Source organism: Bos taurus, chromosome 15 (assembly GCF_002263795.3).
Source record: "Bos taurus isolate L1 Dominette 01449 registration number 42190680 breed Hereford chromosome 15, ARS-UCD2.0, whole genome shotgun sequence".
NCBI classification, from domain to species: domain Eukaryota; kingdom Metazoa; phylum Chordata; class Mammalia; order Artiodactyla; family Bovidae; genus Bos; species Bos taurus.
Window position 1 is genome coordinate 59,670,556 of NC_037342.1, and position 16,439 is coordinate 59,686,994.

Genomic DNA, 16,439 nt, shown 5'->3' on the forward strand with positions numbered 1-16,439 from the left:
ATATTTTATGATATTTAGTTGGGGCTTCCCTGATAGCTCAATTGGTAAAGAATCTGCCTGAAATGCAGGAGACCTTGGTTCAATTCCTGTGTTGGGAAGATCTACTGGGGAAGGGATAGGCTACCCTTCCCAGTATTCTTGGGCTTCCCTTGTGGCTCAGCTGGTAAAGAAATCCTCCTGCAATGCAGGAGACCTGGGTTTGATCCCTGGGTTGGGAAGATCCCCTGGAGAAGAGAAAGACTACCCCCACTCCAGTATTCTGGCCTGGAGAATTCCATGGACTGTATAGTCCATTAGTCAATATGTCCAAGAAAATAATCTCTTTTGGGGGATCTTCTTTATTGTTATTGCTATGAACTTTTATGCTTTCCTCCATAAAGATCTTACATACTTAGGCCCATCAACTTGGATAAACCCTCATAATCATTTTGGACTTCCCAAGTGACTCAGTGGTAAAGAACCCACCTGACAATGCAAGGGTTTGATCCATGGTTTGGGATGATTCCTTTGGAGATGAAAATGGCAACCACTCCAGTATTCTTGCCTGGGAAATCCCATGGACACTGGAGTCTAACCAGCTATAGTCCATGGGGTTCCAGCAGTCAGCCGTGACTTAGTGACTAAACAACAACATATTCATTTTGGATTCCTTTTGAATTTTCTAAGTGGCAAAAAAAATCTGTTAATGGCTACTTGTATGATTCTTGTGTAGATTTCCCATATATTAAACTGTATTTTCCTTTTTTTATTGCAATTTAGTACTTATATAGTACAATATTTAGTATAAATGGTGAAATTTGGCATTTTTTATCTTGGTCTACATTTTCAAATTAAGTTTTTATTTTTTTCTACTAAGAATTTATTAATTACTTTTGATCAGGTCTTATATTATTTGTTTTATAAATAGGAATATTATGCTACAATGTGCCAGTCACTTAACTTTTAATTATTTCAGTAGATTTCTGGGATAAGTATTTTCCATACTTATGTAAGAAATAATAAAAAAAATAATATGCATGTGGAAAAGACCTACTTAAAGGCTTCATTTGCATTCTTTTAAATCAAAATTTTACTTAAAAACGTAAGTGTTATTGGAATGGTATATATTTTTTCAGTCTTATGGGATAAGTGTTTTCTATACTTATCCCATGAGTCTATTGAAATAATTAAAACAGTTAATATATATTAAAAAATTTTTTTCCTGGCGTTTTGTAGTCCATGAGTTTGCAAAGAGATGGACATGACAGTGACTGAACAACAACAAATGGGATAATATTAGTTTGCTTAAAGCTTTTTGTTATAATATATATGGCATTTTATTTAAAGCTGTGTATTACTCTTATGCAAACCGTATCCTTTTTCTCCTTAATCTATTAATAACTCAAATTATGTTTACAGATTTTTTTAAAGTGAAGGCATCCTTAACAGACCAGGATTCTATGGAGCCTTCCTGGAACAGACCTTCCCCAACATCCTCTGCTTTAGCTCCTCTCTGAAGTACCTGTTGAATCAGTTCAGTTCAGTTTCTCAGTCGTGGTCCGATTCTTTGCAACCCCATGGACTGCAGCATGCCAGGCTTCCCTGTCCATCACCAAATCCTGAAGTTTACTCAAACTCATGTTCATAGAGTCAGTGATGCCATCCAACCATCTCATCCTCTGTTGTCCCCTTCTCCTCCTGCCTTCAATCTTTCCCAGCATCAGGGTCTTTTCAAATGAGTCAGTTCTTCGCATCAGGTGTCCAAAGTATTGGAGTTTCAGCTTCAGCATCAGTCCTTCCAATGCATATTCAAGACTAATTTCCTTTAGGGTGGACTGGTTGGGTTTCCTTGCAGTCCAAGGGACTCTCAAGAGTCTTTTCCAGCACCAAATTCTAAAGCATCAATTCTTTGGCGCTCAGCTTTCTTTATAGTCCAACTCTCACATCCATTCATGACTACTGGAAAAGCCACAGCCTGACTAGATGGAACCTCTGTTGGCAAAGTAATGTCTCTGCTTTTTAATACGCTGTATAGGTTGGTCATAACTTTTATTCCAAGGAGTAAGCATCTTTTAACTTCATGGCTGCAGTTACCATCTTCATTGATTTTGGAGCCCCCAAAATAAAGTCTGTCACTGTTTCCATTGTTTCCCCGACTATTTGCCATGAAGTGATGGGACCAGATGCCATGATCTTAGTTTTATGAATGTTGAGTTTTAAGCCAACTTTTTCACTCTCCATATATAGATAACAGTATTTGATACAGATTTCCTAAATTGTTTCAGAGTTGTGCAAACCCCCCTACCAAATGGAGATGTTCACTACTTGATGATCATGAGCACACAGTCTCTGGCCTCCTGGAGCCTAAGGAGTGATAAAGTTAACCCCTGTGACCCACCTGTTCCCTCACCATCAGCCAATCAGAGAACTCTGTGTGAACTGATCAAGTACCGTGCAACCCCCCTCCCTCATCTGGCTTTTAAAAATGCTTTGCTGAAACCCTTCAGGGAGCTCAGGCCTTTTTAAGGCAGGAGCTACCTGTCTACTTGCATGAACCTCCAGTAAACCTTTCTTTGCTCCAAACTGTGCATCAAGCACATGAACTTGTGCTAAAAATCCTTGCAAATTAGATAAACTCCAACTGATTTTTATATATTATCTGTTATATATATATATAGAGAGAGAGACATAGAATACATAGATATACTGTTTCTTAATAATTCCAACATCACAATTTTCCCTTCTATATTGGTATAGACCATTGATTTTTCACTTGAACCACAGGTAGATTATTTTTTCTGCTTTTTTTTTTTTTTTACAAAGGCTGTCATATGAAAAATATATACTTTTAAAGAGTAGACATAGCAAAGTCAGATGTTATTGCTTTAAGATGAAGAAAGGAACTGAGACTAAACAACGGAGGAATGATTTTAGCCTGCAAATTGTTCCCTCTGGGACACATGCCCAATGAGTGGAATAATGACAAATTATTTTTACATTTATGCTGTAACTGTCTCTCTCACTTTAATTATTTGCCCAGAAAATATATTTGATTTTGAGTAGGTCAAAAGCATGTATGTGACTACACTGTGCCTAGTTTATCGTGTCATTGTGAGGATCAGTTAAGATAGGCAATGTGATTGCCTTAGAAGTTTCAGTACTAAGTGCTTAGGGAGTGCTGGTTTTTCTTATTGGCATCAATATATTTTAAATTGCTCATTGAACCAGAATATTGAATATAAATTTACCAATTCAAATAATTTTGTTACTTTGCTATACTTTAGTATTTCATTTATGAACTTGCATTATTTAGACCTTCATCTTAGATATCAATGCTCTAATATTCATTTTATAAATAAAAAAGAAATTTCCATTTTATATTTGGAGGTGATGAAGGAGAGTCAGTTATCCTTGTTTCTGCATTTGAATCCACATTATTTAATCCTATTGTTATCACTGACAAAAAATAACTGCCATGATGGATCTACCTGCTCAAAACCTAGGCATAGCATTGTGATTGAGGGCTCCTTGATGACCTGTGTTTAAATCCTGGCTATAATACTCACTAGCTTGTTAACATTATGCAACTTGTTTAGTCACTCTGTTCTTTCATTCCTCATGGGTAAAGTGCAATAATGGAATCTACTTCATAGGATTATTATGAGAATTATATGATTTGCTGTAGAGCAAGTACAGAGCCTGCTAGATATATTCATTTTAACACCATTCTAATCCCATCTATCTTCTCATTTAATTTTCATTGCAACTCTATGAGGCAGACAGTAATATCTCATTTTTTAGATAGGAGAATTAGATTTCAGAGTGCATACATACCTTTTACAGGGTCACAAAAATCGGGAAATTTGGGGTATAGGATTTTAATTTAGGGCTGCCTGGATCATAATCAACTATTTGAATGCTTCTCCTACCAAAACATGATGCTCCATTAAACAAAGTAATAAGTTAGTGTGAATCTTTAATGTGAAGAATGGGAAATTGTTTTACAGATGGGAAAACTAGCATTTCTAAGTCTCCACTTAAATCAGAGAAGAAAAAAACATATTTCTGTTGTAATATGAGATTAACTAAAATATAAATATATTTGTTTATATTTGGAAGTATTTGTTTACTTTGGAATGGGAAATCAAGAAAAATATGGATTCTTCCTAGAAGCCTTGGTAGGGGATTTGATTTTATTTGGATTTGTTAAATACTGATATGAATAGGTAAAAGCATACTGTCTTCCTCTAGAAAAATTTGGGTTAAGATCATGTTGCTGTCACTTTTAAAGCTCTTTGTCTTTGGACTATTCCTGTAACCTCTGAACCTCAGTTTCTTATTGAGTAATTGTACATGATGATATGCTACTTCATTTTGGTAAATGAAAGAATTAAATCCTTCAACAGTGTGCCTGGCATAGAATGCGAATCCTTGAGAAAATATTAGCTTATTATCACAAAGGGGGAGGGAAAGAAAGAGAGAGATTTTCTCAATCTCTTCTAATTCCATATTGATGTAATGCAGTTTTGTGAAAATTCAAAGTGTTTGTTTCAGTGGGCTGGCTAGATAAATATATACTGTAAACATCAAGAACTTAGGATTACGGACAATTTTAAGATTTTAATCTATATAAATTCTTGTTAATCTAAATTTTATTTGTCTAAAAGAATACAAATATATAACTCACACAAATGCAAATACACACACATACACACACCACAAAGAGCAACAAAAATATCCCCTAAGAGTCTTTGAAAAGAAACCAAATCTGTTAGCTGTTATTATCACTAATGTGGTATGAATTGTTATACACTTAACCTAAAATGTGTCATAACAGTTGTTAAGACCACAGTCTTAAGAGTCAGAAGGTTTGAGTGAGTTTTTTGTCTTACTTACTGTATTCTTGGGCAGTTACTTACCTTCCTGTGACTGAATTGCCTTTTGGGGAAATCAGGATAATAATATAATGTACTCTAAAGTGTTATTTGGAGGTTTAATTAAATTATATTTCTCAAATATTTGGTTTAATCCTGGCACTTAGTAAGTACTTAATAAACATATTAGCTATAGTTATTATAAAATAGGGATAATAGATGACCCGATTTATCTTACAGAGTTTTAATAAATATATGTGTAAGCTACTTTGATAAATGAGGACTAAGTGAAAAGATATATTATTTTAATCTTTTTTTGCATTCAATAAGCCTTTCTTATTTTCTCTTTATCTGATAATTTCATTCTTAGTATAACTTAAGCATATGGGCTTCCCTGGTGGCTCAAATAGTAAAGAATATGCCTGTAATGCAGGAGACCTGGGCTTGATCCCTAGATTGGGAAGATCCCTTGGAGAAGGGAATGGGTACCCACTACAGCATTCTTGCCTGGAGAATTCCATGGACAGAGGAGCCTGGCAGGCTACAGTCCATGGGCTCACAAAGAGCTGGACATGACTGAGTGATGACTAATATGGACATGCAAGCATATGGCTATGTGGCTTCTGCTTAATTGCTTCCAATGCCTAGAACCTCTCTACATTTCACAGCAAGCCATTCCATTATAGAATACATTAGAAAATACTTCCTCTCATTGAATTATTATGTGGCTATTTATCAAACCAGTCAGTCCTAAAGGAAATCTATCCTGATTGTTCATTGGAAGGACTGATGCTGAGGCTGAAGCTCCAATACTTTGGCCACCTGATGTGGAAAGCCAACTCTTTGGAAAAGACCCTGATTCTGGGAAAGATTGAAGGGATGAGAAAAAGGAGATGACAGAGGATGAGACGGTTGCATGGCATCACCAACTCAATGGACACGAGTTTGAGCAAGCTCCAGAAGTTGGTGAAGGACAGGCAAGCCTGGCATGCTGCAGTTCATGGGATCACAAAGAGTCAGACATGACTGAGTGATGGAACAACAACAATGGCTATTTATAACTTGCACTAAATATACTTAGTTCTCTCCTTTGCAGTCACACAAAAAATAGCAGTCAATTTATGTTCTGGTTAGTATTGATACATAACAAATGACATTACAACTTAGCAGTGTAAAACAGACATCTTTTGCAATTGTATATGATTTCATGAGTCAGGAATTAGAGGGATCTTCATTGGATATTTTGTCTTTTGTTCCCTGTGGCCATCTTTTGAGGTCAGAATTATCCAGATATTTGGAGGGCTAGTTTGGGGGCCCCCAGGATGGCATCATTTACATGCCAGGTACTTAGTGAGGATGAACTGGATTGTCAACCTTTACATATATGAGTGGTCTCTCTCAGTTGATGTTCTCAGGGTCTAGTTGGACTTTGGCATGGTAACTGGTTTCAATCACAGTAACCAGTATGCTTCTAGCTAAGTGGACCTCTGCCCTTAAAGCAGAAAAAAGCTCTGCCTCTGGCAAGATTTATAAAACACTCAACTTAGAAGGAGGTCTAAACCACCACCTGAGGGTCTAGAAGTCTATGCACATCATCTGGTCCTCTCTGGACTGGGTCGTTTCTTGTCACTGGAGACTGGACAGAAGCAACCATAATTCTTGTCTATATATTTGATACACAAAATCTTCAAAGCAAAATTGTTATAGCATTGTTCAGTATATACATAGCAGACAAAAATTTGGTCAGAATCTGCAAAATCTTAAGATTGCTGTGTAATAACCAAATGATAACAGTAAGTACAGCTACAGACCCATTGTTTTCTAATTATAGTTACCAAATGATGCTTGGCTAGACTTTTGATTATGAAATCCAGAATGTAGGAATCCCAGTAATCAAAGTTAGAAGCTTAAAATGTAAATCTTTTTTATTGTCACATGATAGAAATGGTGTTGACAATTGTGACACCAGCTCCTTATTTCCCTCTGGGTTCCTATTAAGGAAGTCTAATGGCCTACAGTAGATCGGTCCTACATTGTTGGTTGGGGCTAGAATCTAAAAATAAATTAACTTGGCTTAAACAACAAAACATTTTAGTATAGCTTATGTAGGATAAGTATAAGCCTTATAAATATCATAATTCATGTTCTATTCATTCTTACAAAGTTGACAGGAAACTGTATATGAAAGAAATTTTATAATAAAAATAAACAGAAAATACGCCATATAAAGAAGTGAAAATAAAATAAAATTAAAAAGAAAAGAAAGTAAGTAATGAAAGAGAGAGAAAAAACCTAAGTGAGAAAAAATCTGATTGTCAACAAAACTATGTTTAAACTCTTTTTATAAAGAAAAGAGTTTAAACTGATTTTATGTTTAAAATGATTTACCTAAAGGAGGTCAAACCTGAAAGTTCATTGGAAGGACTGATGCTGAAGCTGAAACTCCAATGCTTTGTTCACCTGATTTGAAGAGCTGACTTACTGGAAAAGACCCTGATTCTGGGAAAGATTGAAGACAGGAGGAGAAGGGGATGACAGAGGACGAGATGATTTGGTGGTATCACTGACTCAATGGACATGAATTTGAGCAAACTCTGGGAGATGGTGAAGGACAGGGAAGCAAAATGTCAAATACCGTATGCTATCACTTATACATAGAGGAGGGAAAGGCTATCCACTCCAGTATTCTGGCCTGGAGAATTCCATGGACTGTATAGTCCATGGGGTCTCTTATACATGGAATCTAAAATATGGTACAAATGGCACAAAGGACCATATCTGTGAAACAGAATCATGGATACAGAGAACAGACTTGCGGTTGACAGTGAAGGCGAGAGGGTGAAGGAGGCAAGGATTAGGAGTTTGGCATTAGCATATGCGAACTGGTATATATATATGTAGCATGAATAAAAAACATGGTCCTATTATTATACAACATGGGGAACTATATTCATTATCCTGTGAAAAACCATAATGGAAAATAATATGAAAAAGATTATATATATGTATAATTGAGTCACTTTACTGTACAGCAGAAATTAACACAAAATTGTAAGTCAACTATACTTCAATATTGATTATCATACTAAGTGAAATAAGTTAGAATTTTGTTTCTGACTTACTTCACTTAGTATGATAATCTCTAGTTCTATCCATGTTGGTGTAAATGGCATTGTTTTATTCTTTTTTTATGGCTGAGTAATAGCCCATTGTATTAATATGTGTGTTTGTATATATTTTGTTGTTGTTGTTTAGTCACTAAGTTGTGTCCAACTCTTTTATGACCCCATGGACTATAGCCCATCAGGCTCCTCTGTCCATGAGATCTTCCAGACAAGAGTAATGGAGTGGGTTTCCTTCTCCAGGAGATCTTCCCAACCAAGGGATTGACCCCTACCTCCTGCGCTGTGAACACAGAGGTGCATGTATCTTTCTGCATTATAGTTTTGTTTGAATATATGCCCATATATATTCAAAGTAGATATATATGTACTTTAAGTAGAAGTATATGTCCAGTAGAATTTCTGGATCATTTGGGAACTCTATTTTTAGCTTTTTGAGGAACCTCCATATTGTTCTCCATAGTGGACGCAGCATTTTACATTCCTACCTACAGTGTAAGAGGGTTCCCTTTCCTCCACACCCTCACCAACTTTTATTGTTTGTAGACTTTTTAATTATGGCCTCTCTGACTGATGTGAGGTGGTACCCCATGGCAGTTTTCATTTGCATTTCTCTATTAATTAGTGATGATGAGCATCTTGACATGCCTGTTTCCTTAGCTCAGGCTCCCAAATAAGAGAAATAAAAGCAAAGATAAACAAATGGGACCTAAGCAAACTTACAAGCAAAATAAACCAGAAACAAAATGAAAAGACAACTTGCAGAATGGGAGAAAATATTTACAAATAATGCAACCAAAAAAGGTTTACTTTCCAAACTACACAAACAGCTTATACAACTCAGTAACAACAACCAAAAAGCAACCCAATTGGAAAATGGGCAGAAGACCTAATAGACGTTTCTCCAAGTTCTGTTTTGGACTCTATGAGAAGACTTTGTTCCAGTCAGAATACTAGTTACCTAGTCACAAGGAAATGGTTTATATAGTTTATGCTTTCCTTCTTTATGTTTCTCTGCCTACATTGTATGTACCCAAATCCAAATCTTAAGGTTCTGTTCCCATGCCATCTCTTTAACAAACTCTAATTGGTACTCCTGCTTCAGTGTGATGACCTGCTCTCATCTATGACACCTACTTTTAAGATGCTGCTTTATTTATATGAACCTTTTAGTAAGGGCAGTTGCTACTCAGCTCTAACCCATGGTCACCATATTACAGCCCCTGTTAATGGATCATCGGAGTTCTTTTTTTTTTTTTCTTAAGACAAGCTGAATGGGAGACTATTATGTGACTCTCTTCATTAGTAAATGTGTGTGTGTGATAGTCGTTTAGTCGTGTCCAACTCTTTGCAACCCCATGGACTATAGCTTGTCAGACTCCTCTGTGCATGTAATTCTCCAGGCAAGAATGCTGGAATCATCAGTAAATAGTGGTTTAATTTTTTTTTAAATCACCATTGTACTGGCTGAAATAAATCTGTAGCCTGTGTAGGGTTTGTCAGGCTTCTATTGATACTTTGACACTTTGTTTTAGAGCATCATTTGTAAGAAGAAACAATAAACAAGAAGTTCTCCTTCTTCCTTTTCAAGGCAGCATGGTGAATATCTCTCTGTCTCTTCCTCACACTTCTTCCCCACTGCTTCTACCTTCCTATCTATGGGTTGAAAGCTAGGTCTCAAAAGTTACCCACGCTTAGGAATAAACTGTGGAAGATTCTGAAAGAGATGGGCATACCAGACCACCTGACCTGCCTCTTGAGAAAACTATATGCAGGTCAGGAAGCAACAGTTAGAACTGGACATGGAACAACAGACTGGTTCCAAATAGGAAAAGGAGTACCTCAAGGCTGTATATTGTCACCCTGCTTATTTAGCTTATATGCAGAGTACATCATGAGAAACGCTGGGCTGGAAGAAGCACAAGCTGCAATCAAGATAGCCGGGAGAAATATCAATAACCTCAGATATGCAGATGACACCACCCTTATGGCAGAAAGTGAAGAGGAACTAAAAATCCTCTTGATGAAAGTGTAAGAGGAGAGTGAAAAAGTTGGCTTAAAGCTCAACATTCAGAAAACGAAGACCATGGCATCTGGTCCCATCACTTCATGGGAAATAGATGGGGAAACAGTGGAAACAGTGTCAGACTTTATTTTTCTGGGCTCCAAAATCACTGTAGATGGTGATTGCAGCCATGAAATTAAAAGACGCTTACTCCTTGGAAGGAAAGTTATGACCAACCTGGATAGCATATTGAAAAGCAGAGACTACTTTGCCAACAAAGGTCTGTCTAGTCAAGGCTATGGTTTTTCCAGTGGTCATGTATGGATATGAGAGTTGGACTATAAAGAAAGCTGAGCACCAAATAATTGATGCTTTTGAACTGTGGTGTTGGAGAAGACTCTTGAGAGTCCCTTGGACTGCAAGGAGATCCAACCAGTCCATTCTAAAGGAGATCAGTCCTGGGTGTTCTTTGGAAAGAATGATGCTGAAGCTGAAACTCCAGTACTTTGGCCACCTCATGCGAAGAGTTGACTCATTGGAAAAGACTCTGATGCTGGGAGGGATTGGGGCAGGAAGAGAAGGGGACGACAGAGGATGAGATGGCTGGATGGCATTACCATGAGTTTGAGTGAACTCCGAGAGCTGGTGATGGACAGGGAGGCTTGGCGTGCTGCAATTCATGGGGTCGCAAAGAGTCGGACACAACTGAGCGACTGAACTGAACTGAACTGAGGAGTTCCCTGGTGGTCCAATGGTTAGAACTCAGTGCTTTCACTGCCATGTCCCCAGGTTCAATCCCTGGTTGGAGAACAAAGTTCCCACAAGCAGTGTTGCACAGCCCAAAAAGAAATGTATCCACTTTCTTAGCCATATGTATATTACTGGGGACTCATAATAGAAGTAAGTCTCATTGGGAATCTGTGCAAGTCAACTTGTATATGGAATATAAACATCTGTCTAGTTAGAGTGAGAACACACTCACTTCCCTATTCCCCTCATTAACTTTCTACAGTTGAGTTGATTATGTTGGAACCTGAGGTTAATGTGAATATTGTACATGATGATCTCATTTGTGCAGAACATAATATAATATACCCACATAGAGGCTATCATATCGTGATTTCCAACTAGTGCACGAACATTTAATCCATATTTTTGGTGTGTATGGCCATGTGTTTGGTGGTCTAGGAAGAAAATACATGGGAATTGAACACCTAGTATGTGCCAAGATTTTTACTCTCTTCAACTCATTTTGTAAATAGAAAATAATATAAGAATCTCATAATATGTTCAGAGTAGCTGACAGATACATATGGAAGAAATAGCTGGCAGTACAATGCATTGAATGTTGTATATCATGACTGGTACAAATGGCAACAATAATAAGACCCTATAGCAAGAAGGCATTACCTTAGGCAGGAGTGATCATAGAAGACTTCCTGGAGGAGTAAAGCCTTGGAACTGCCTGGATGAAGGGATAGAAGTAACTCTGCAATTCATCATGCCATGGTTCTAGAAAGAACTAAAGGATATAATCTCTCTTCTCCTCAGGATATCTTCATCAAATGATTATGTTGTCAGAAATAAACTCCCAGAACATCTGGTACCACCAACTATAATACAGAAAAATACACGTTCTTGAGTAAACTTTAAGTTATATATACACACACATATAATGCATATATATAAATATATGTACATGTATATGTGTACATATAGTGTGTGTGTTAGTTGCTCAGTCGTGTCCAACTCTTTGAAATGTGAACTACAGCCTGTCAGGCTCCTCTGTTCATGGAATACCCCAGGCAAGAATACGGAGTAGGTAGCCATTCTCTTCTCCAGGGGCTCCTCCCAACCCAGGGATTGACCATCTGAGCCACCAGAGAAGCCTATACAAGTCCAGATAATCTTCTAATTCATCCTTCTGGTAGAGTAGAAAACAAGTAAACTAAAAATTCAAATTGATAAAAATAATGTATAAGACTTCTGTGTTACATAAATAAACCTCTTCTCCCCTTGATTTGCACAGTGATTATTGGATCGCTTCTAAAAACTTGCATGGGTCAGATTTATTAAGGTAGAGAACATTCACATTGTTTATTTAGTCACTTTGTTTTAGCCTTTATATTTTGTTATACTAAAGAGCCAACTGTCTTCAAAGTTGCGTTTTAGGTAATAATAAACTATAGGGTTTATTTTTCTGCACTTAACAGGAACATCATAGAAATCTTCCTAAATTTGACAACCTCTGACAGCTAAAAACTGGTGGCTTACCAATGAGGGTTTGAGATTAGCACAGATAAAGAAAGATACGAAGAAAGCAATGTTTTAGGAACACTCATTGTGTTGTTATGCCAAATAGAAAATTTACAAGAAGAACAAATGAAGAAAACTTAAGAGAATATAGTATAGTAAATTCATATGTCATTAAACATAATTTTATGTTAAATTAAGGAAACCATTATTTAATTAAGACTTCTTTATGACAGGACCAGTGCTGAATAATGGGTACCAGTCAGCTTCCAAGATGGCCACCAACCAGCCTACCTTCTGATATTTACGCTCTTTTGTAGTTCCCTCCCGTTTTGAATCACTATCTGGCTTGCATGATCTAAAATATGGGAGTGATGTGAAACTTTTGATGTGAGATAATCCCACGGACAGAGGAGCCTGAAAGCCTACAGTCCCGCACGGAGTTCCGACACAACTGAAATGATTTAGCGCATGCGTATATGGGGTTACAGCTTCCTCCTGGCATTGTGAAAGGCACCACAGGTTCTGTCTCTGTCTCTGGGATCACCCGCTCAGGGGAAGCGAGCCGCCATGTGGCGTGGACTCTCACGTGGCCCCGTGCAGATACCCACGAGGAAAGCAGCCTCCCACCAACAGCTAGTGCTTACTTGCCAACCGTGTGAGTGAGCTATCCCGGAAGTAGATCTTCCAGCTTCAGTCAACGTTTCAGATCTCTATAACCCCAGCTGACATCTTGACTGCTTTGGACGCACCGGAGTTAGAACTGCCTAAGTTGCGTCTGAATTCCCCTGCTCCTTCTTTCAGAACTTGAGTGAGTCCCCAAAGTCGTTGTATAGAAATCCCACAAAACCTCAGGTACGGGAGGAGAAAAAGGAGGATGGAGGAGCTGTTGAAATTCTTTCCTAATTTGTAGTCTCATCTTTCCCAGAGATGTCTCTGAAATCATGTGAGTCATAGAAGGAGGCTTTGCACCTTTCTCTCCTCTGTGTAAGTCCTCTTAGAGCCTGACAGTGCAGGATGTGGGCAACAGAAGAGATTATTTCCAGGGAGTACTAGTAATGATGCTGAGCATGAAAATAGTTAACCAGGACAAAAGAAATATCTCAGACAGATCAATTGGGCAGAGAGCTGATGTGCATATAAAAGAATTCCCATCTGGAAACCAGAGGGTTGAAGTTCTGAAGAAAACTTCAGGGCCCCAGTCAGACAGTGTCTGTCATGCAAAAGGCCTCGGTGATGGAAGGAACAGGAAATGTCATCAAAAAACTAATGAGACTGTCAAGTTTCAGCTAGAATTAGATGAAAGCCTGCTTCACTTGCAGGGGATAGTCCTAGTTAGAAGATGAGGAGCCAGAACAGAGCTTGAAGAATTGGATGTTTAAGATAGATTTTTAAATCTCTGCTTATTCGCCTACACCCTCTATACTACATTTAAGAATAAAAACTTCAAAGTATCTGACAACCCAGAATAGGTGTGATTTCCCTTTGGAGAAAGCACTGCTCAAAAAGGTACCTGGAATCTCCAGTTTTAAGGGAGAAAGTTTACCTGGATCATGTACAACTTGAGAAACTGGGGCCTTTAGAGGGTCCAATTACGGAAGATAATTTTAAGGGTCCAATTATGGAAGATAATTTCAAAGAGAAATTGAAATGTATGCGTGCATATATATAAATTTGACCCAGTTGTCAGGTTTGCTTTGCTTTCTAAACATGCTTGAAAACGTTTGTGTCTAAAGGGGACTGGCACTGTTTCTTGTACATATTTTTCTTAAGATTTAAGGTCAAAAGGCACATATATATTTAAGCTGAGCACCAAAGAATTGATGCTTTTGAGCTGTGGTGTTGGAGAAGACTCTTGAGAGTCCCTTGGACTGCAAGGAGATCCAATCAGTCCATCCTAAAGGAAATCAGTCTTGAATATTCATTGGAAAGACTGATGCTGAAGCTGAAACTCCAATACTTTGGCCACCTGATGCAAAGAACTGACTCATTTGAAAAGCCCCTGATGCTGGGAAAGATTGAGGGCAGGAGGAGAAGGGGATGACAGAGGATGAGATAGTTGGATGGCATCACCAACTTAATGGACATGAGTTTGAGTAAACTCTGGGAGTTGGTGATGGACAGGGAGGCCTGGCCTGCTGCAGTCCATGGGGTCACAAAGAGCTGGACATGACTGAGCAATTGAACTGAACTGAACTGGAATTATCTAATACTCACATCAGTTTCCCATGTAAGACTAGTTTTTCCCTAGTCAGTATGTGAATAGGTTTATTAAAATCATGCTAATTGTCTATGTTTCTTCTTTTATGACTTACTTATAAATGTGGTCAGACCACACTGTCAAAGTATTTATGCTCTTTCTCTCCCTCTCTCTTCCCTTCTCCCCCACCTACTCCATATGTGTGTGTGTGTGTGTGTGTGTGTGTGTGTGTGTGTGTGTGTCTGGTGTGAATAAATCATAGCTTCAGAATCAGATCAGATCAGATCAGTCGCTCAGTCGTGTCCGACTCTTTGCGACCCCATGAATTGCAACATGCCAGGCCTCCATGTCCATCACCAACTCCCGGAGTTCACTGAGACTCATGTCCATAGAGTCGGTGATGCCATCCAGCCATCTCATCCAGTTTAGGCCAAATCACATACTGTTTAAAATATTGACACCTATTATAATCTCTCTATAATAGCCCTGAGGTCACGCAGTGATGGAAACCACACTGTCCTGTGATAATGCTCTTTGGTCCTCTTCCTGCATCCATAACTTTCCCCCTCACCCTGCGTCTCATCCCTCTCTAATAGGCCTGCTACACATCACCTCATTAGGATGTCTGCACTTTCTCTTGTCAGAATGAAAATTCTTCTACATCTCACTTTTTGTTGAAGGTGTGACTTTTTATTTTTTCTTCCCTGTGTCCTGTTTGTTGTTTTAGTGTGAAGTTGGGGGGAAATTTTATTGGAGGCTTTTCCCCAGTTGATCCTTCAAACTTGGTAACTTATAGTTTTCAAAATCCATTTTATTTCTCTTTCCTTCTTACCAACTTTTGAAGTTTATTCTGTCCTTTATCATCCCTCACCTAGATATGGTAATAGTTTCTAAATTTATCTCCCTGACTCCTGACTCTGTTCACCTTAAATATATCATACACCATGGTTCCAACAGGGTAATCATTGTAAAATTCAAATATAATTATGATAATTTCTCAGTTAAAATATTCCATGATTCCTTAATACCAACTTACATTGTAACCACAAATGCAATGTCCTGGTATATAAAATCTTTTATAGTCTATTCCCAACCTACTTTATCAGACTCATCTTCCTTTAACCCTAATATATTTATTTCTGTTTTCCCACTTCATTTCCCCTGAAGGGCTCTCTCCATCTATGAAACATTTTTTTGTCCAATATTCAGTTTTTAATTTCAGAATTAGATACTGCATGAGGAAAGAAAGAAAAATAGTGTTTACCTGTCCTTTATTATACATGTTCTGACTTGGAGTACCAGAGATTCTGCAATCTGAGAACTGGCAGCAATTCCTTTCCTAGTAAATGAGAGACAATAGTTTTATATGGCAACTATTGTCCTGCTAGTGCATTTTCTTGGCAAAACTCTATTAGTCTTTGCCTGCTTCATTCCGTATTCCAAGGCCAAATTTGCCTGTTACTCCAGGTGTTTCTTGACTTCCTACTTTTGCATTCCAGTCCCCTATAATGAAAAGGACATCTTTTTTGGGGTGTTAGGTCTAAAAGGTCTTGTAGGTTTTCATAGAACCATTCAACTTCAGCTTCTTCAGCATTACTGGTTGGGGCATAGACTTGGATTACTGTGATGTTGAATGGTTTGCCTTGGAAACAAACAGAGATCATTCTGTTGTTTTTGAGATTGCATCCAAGTACTGCATTTCGGACTCTTCTGTTGACCATGATAACTACTCCATTTCTGCTGAGGGATTCCTGCCTGCAGTAGTAGATATAATGGTCATCTGAGATAAATTCACCCATTCCAGTCCATTTCAGTTCACTGATTCCTAGAATGTGGACATTCACTCTTGCCATCTCTTGTTTGACCACTTCCAATTTGCCTTGATTCATGGACCTGACATTTCAGGTTCCTATGCAATATTGCTCTTTACAGCATCGGACCTTGCTGCTATCACCAGTCACATCCACAGCTGGGTATTGTTTTTGCTTTGGCTCCATCCCTTCATT

The 16,439-nt window shown here is 38.0% G+C and overlaps 2 long non-coding RNA genes across 6 annotated transcripts in view; one reads left to right on the top strand and one right to left on the bottom strand.

Moving 5' to 3' along the window:
• The window catches only part of LOC132342285 (uncharacterized), a 40,043-nt gene extending 27,320 nt beyond the window's left edge, over positions 1–12,723 (bottom strand). For all 3 annotated transcript variants that reach the window (XR_009490601.1, XR_009490600.1, XR_009490599.1), the window contains exons 1-2: positions 12,528–12,723; positions 11,391–11,593 (exon numbers count right to left, since the gene is read on the bottom strand). This is a non-coding gene — a long non-coding RNA (uncharacterized lncRNA). The remainder of the gene's footprint in view (positions 1–11,390; positions 11,594–12,527) is intronic.
• A 138-nt stretch (positions 12,724–12,861) lies between these two features.
• Positions 12,862–16,439, top strand: part of LOC112441583 (uncharacterized) — a 74,293-nt gene continuing 70,715 nt past the window's right edge. For 2 of the 3 annotated variants that reach the window (XR_009490690.1, XR_003029395.2), the window contains exon 1: positions 12,862–13,088. This is a non-coding gene — a long non-coding RNA (uncharacterized lncRNA). The remainder of the gene's footprint in view (positions 13,089–16,439) is intronic. The other variant, XR_009490691.1, reaches the window with a different exon arrangement.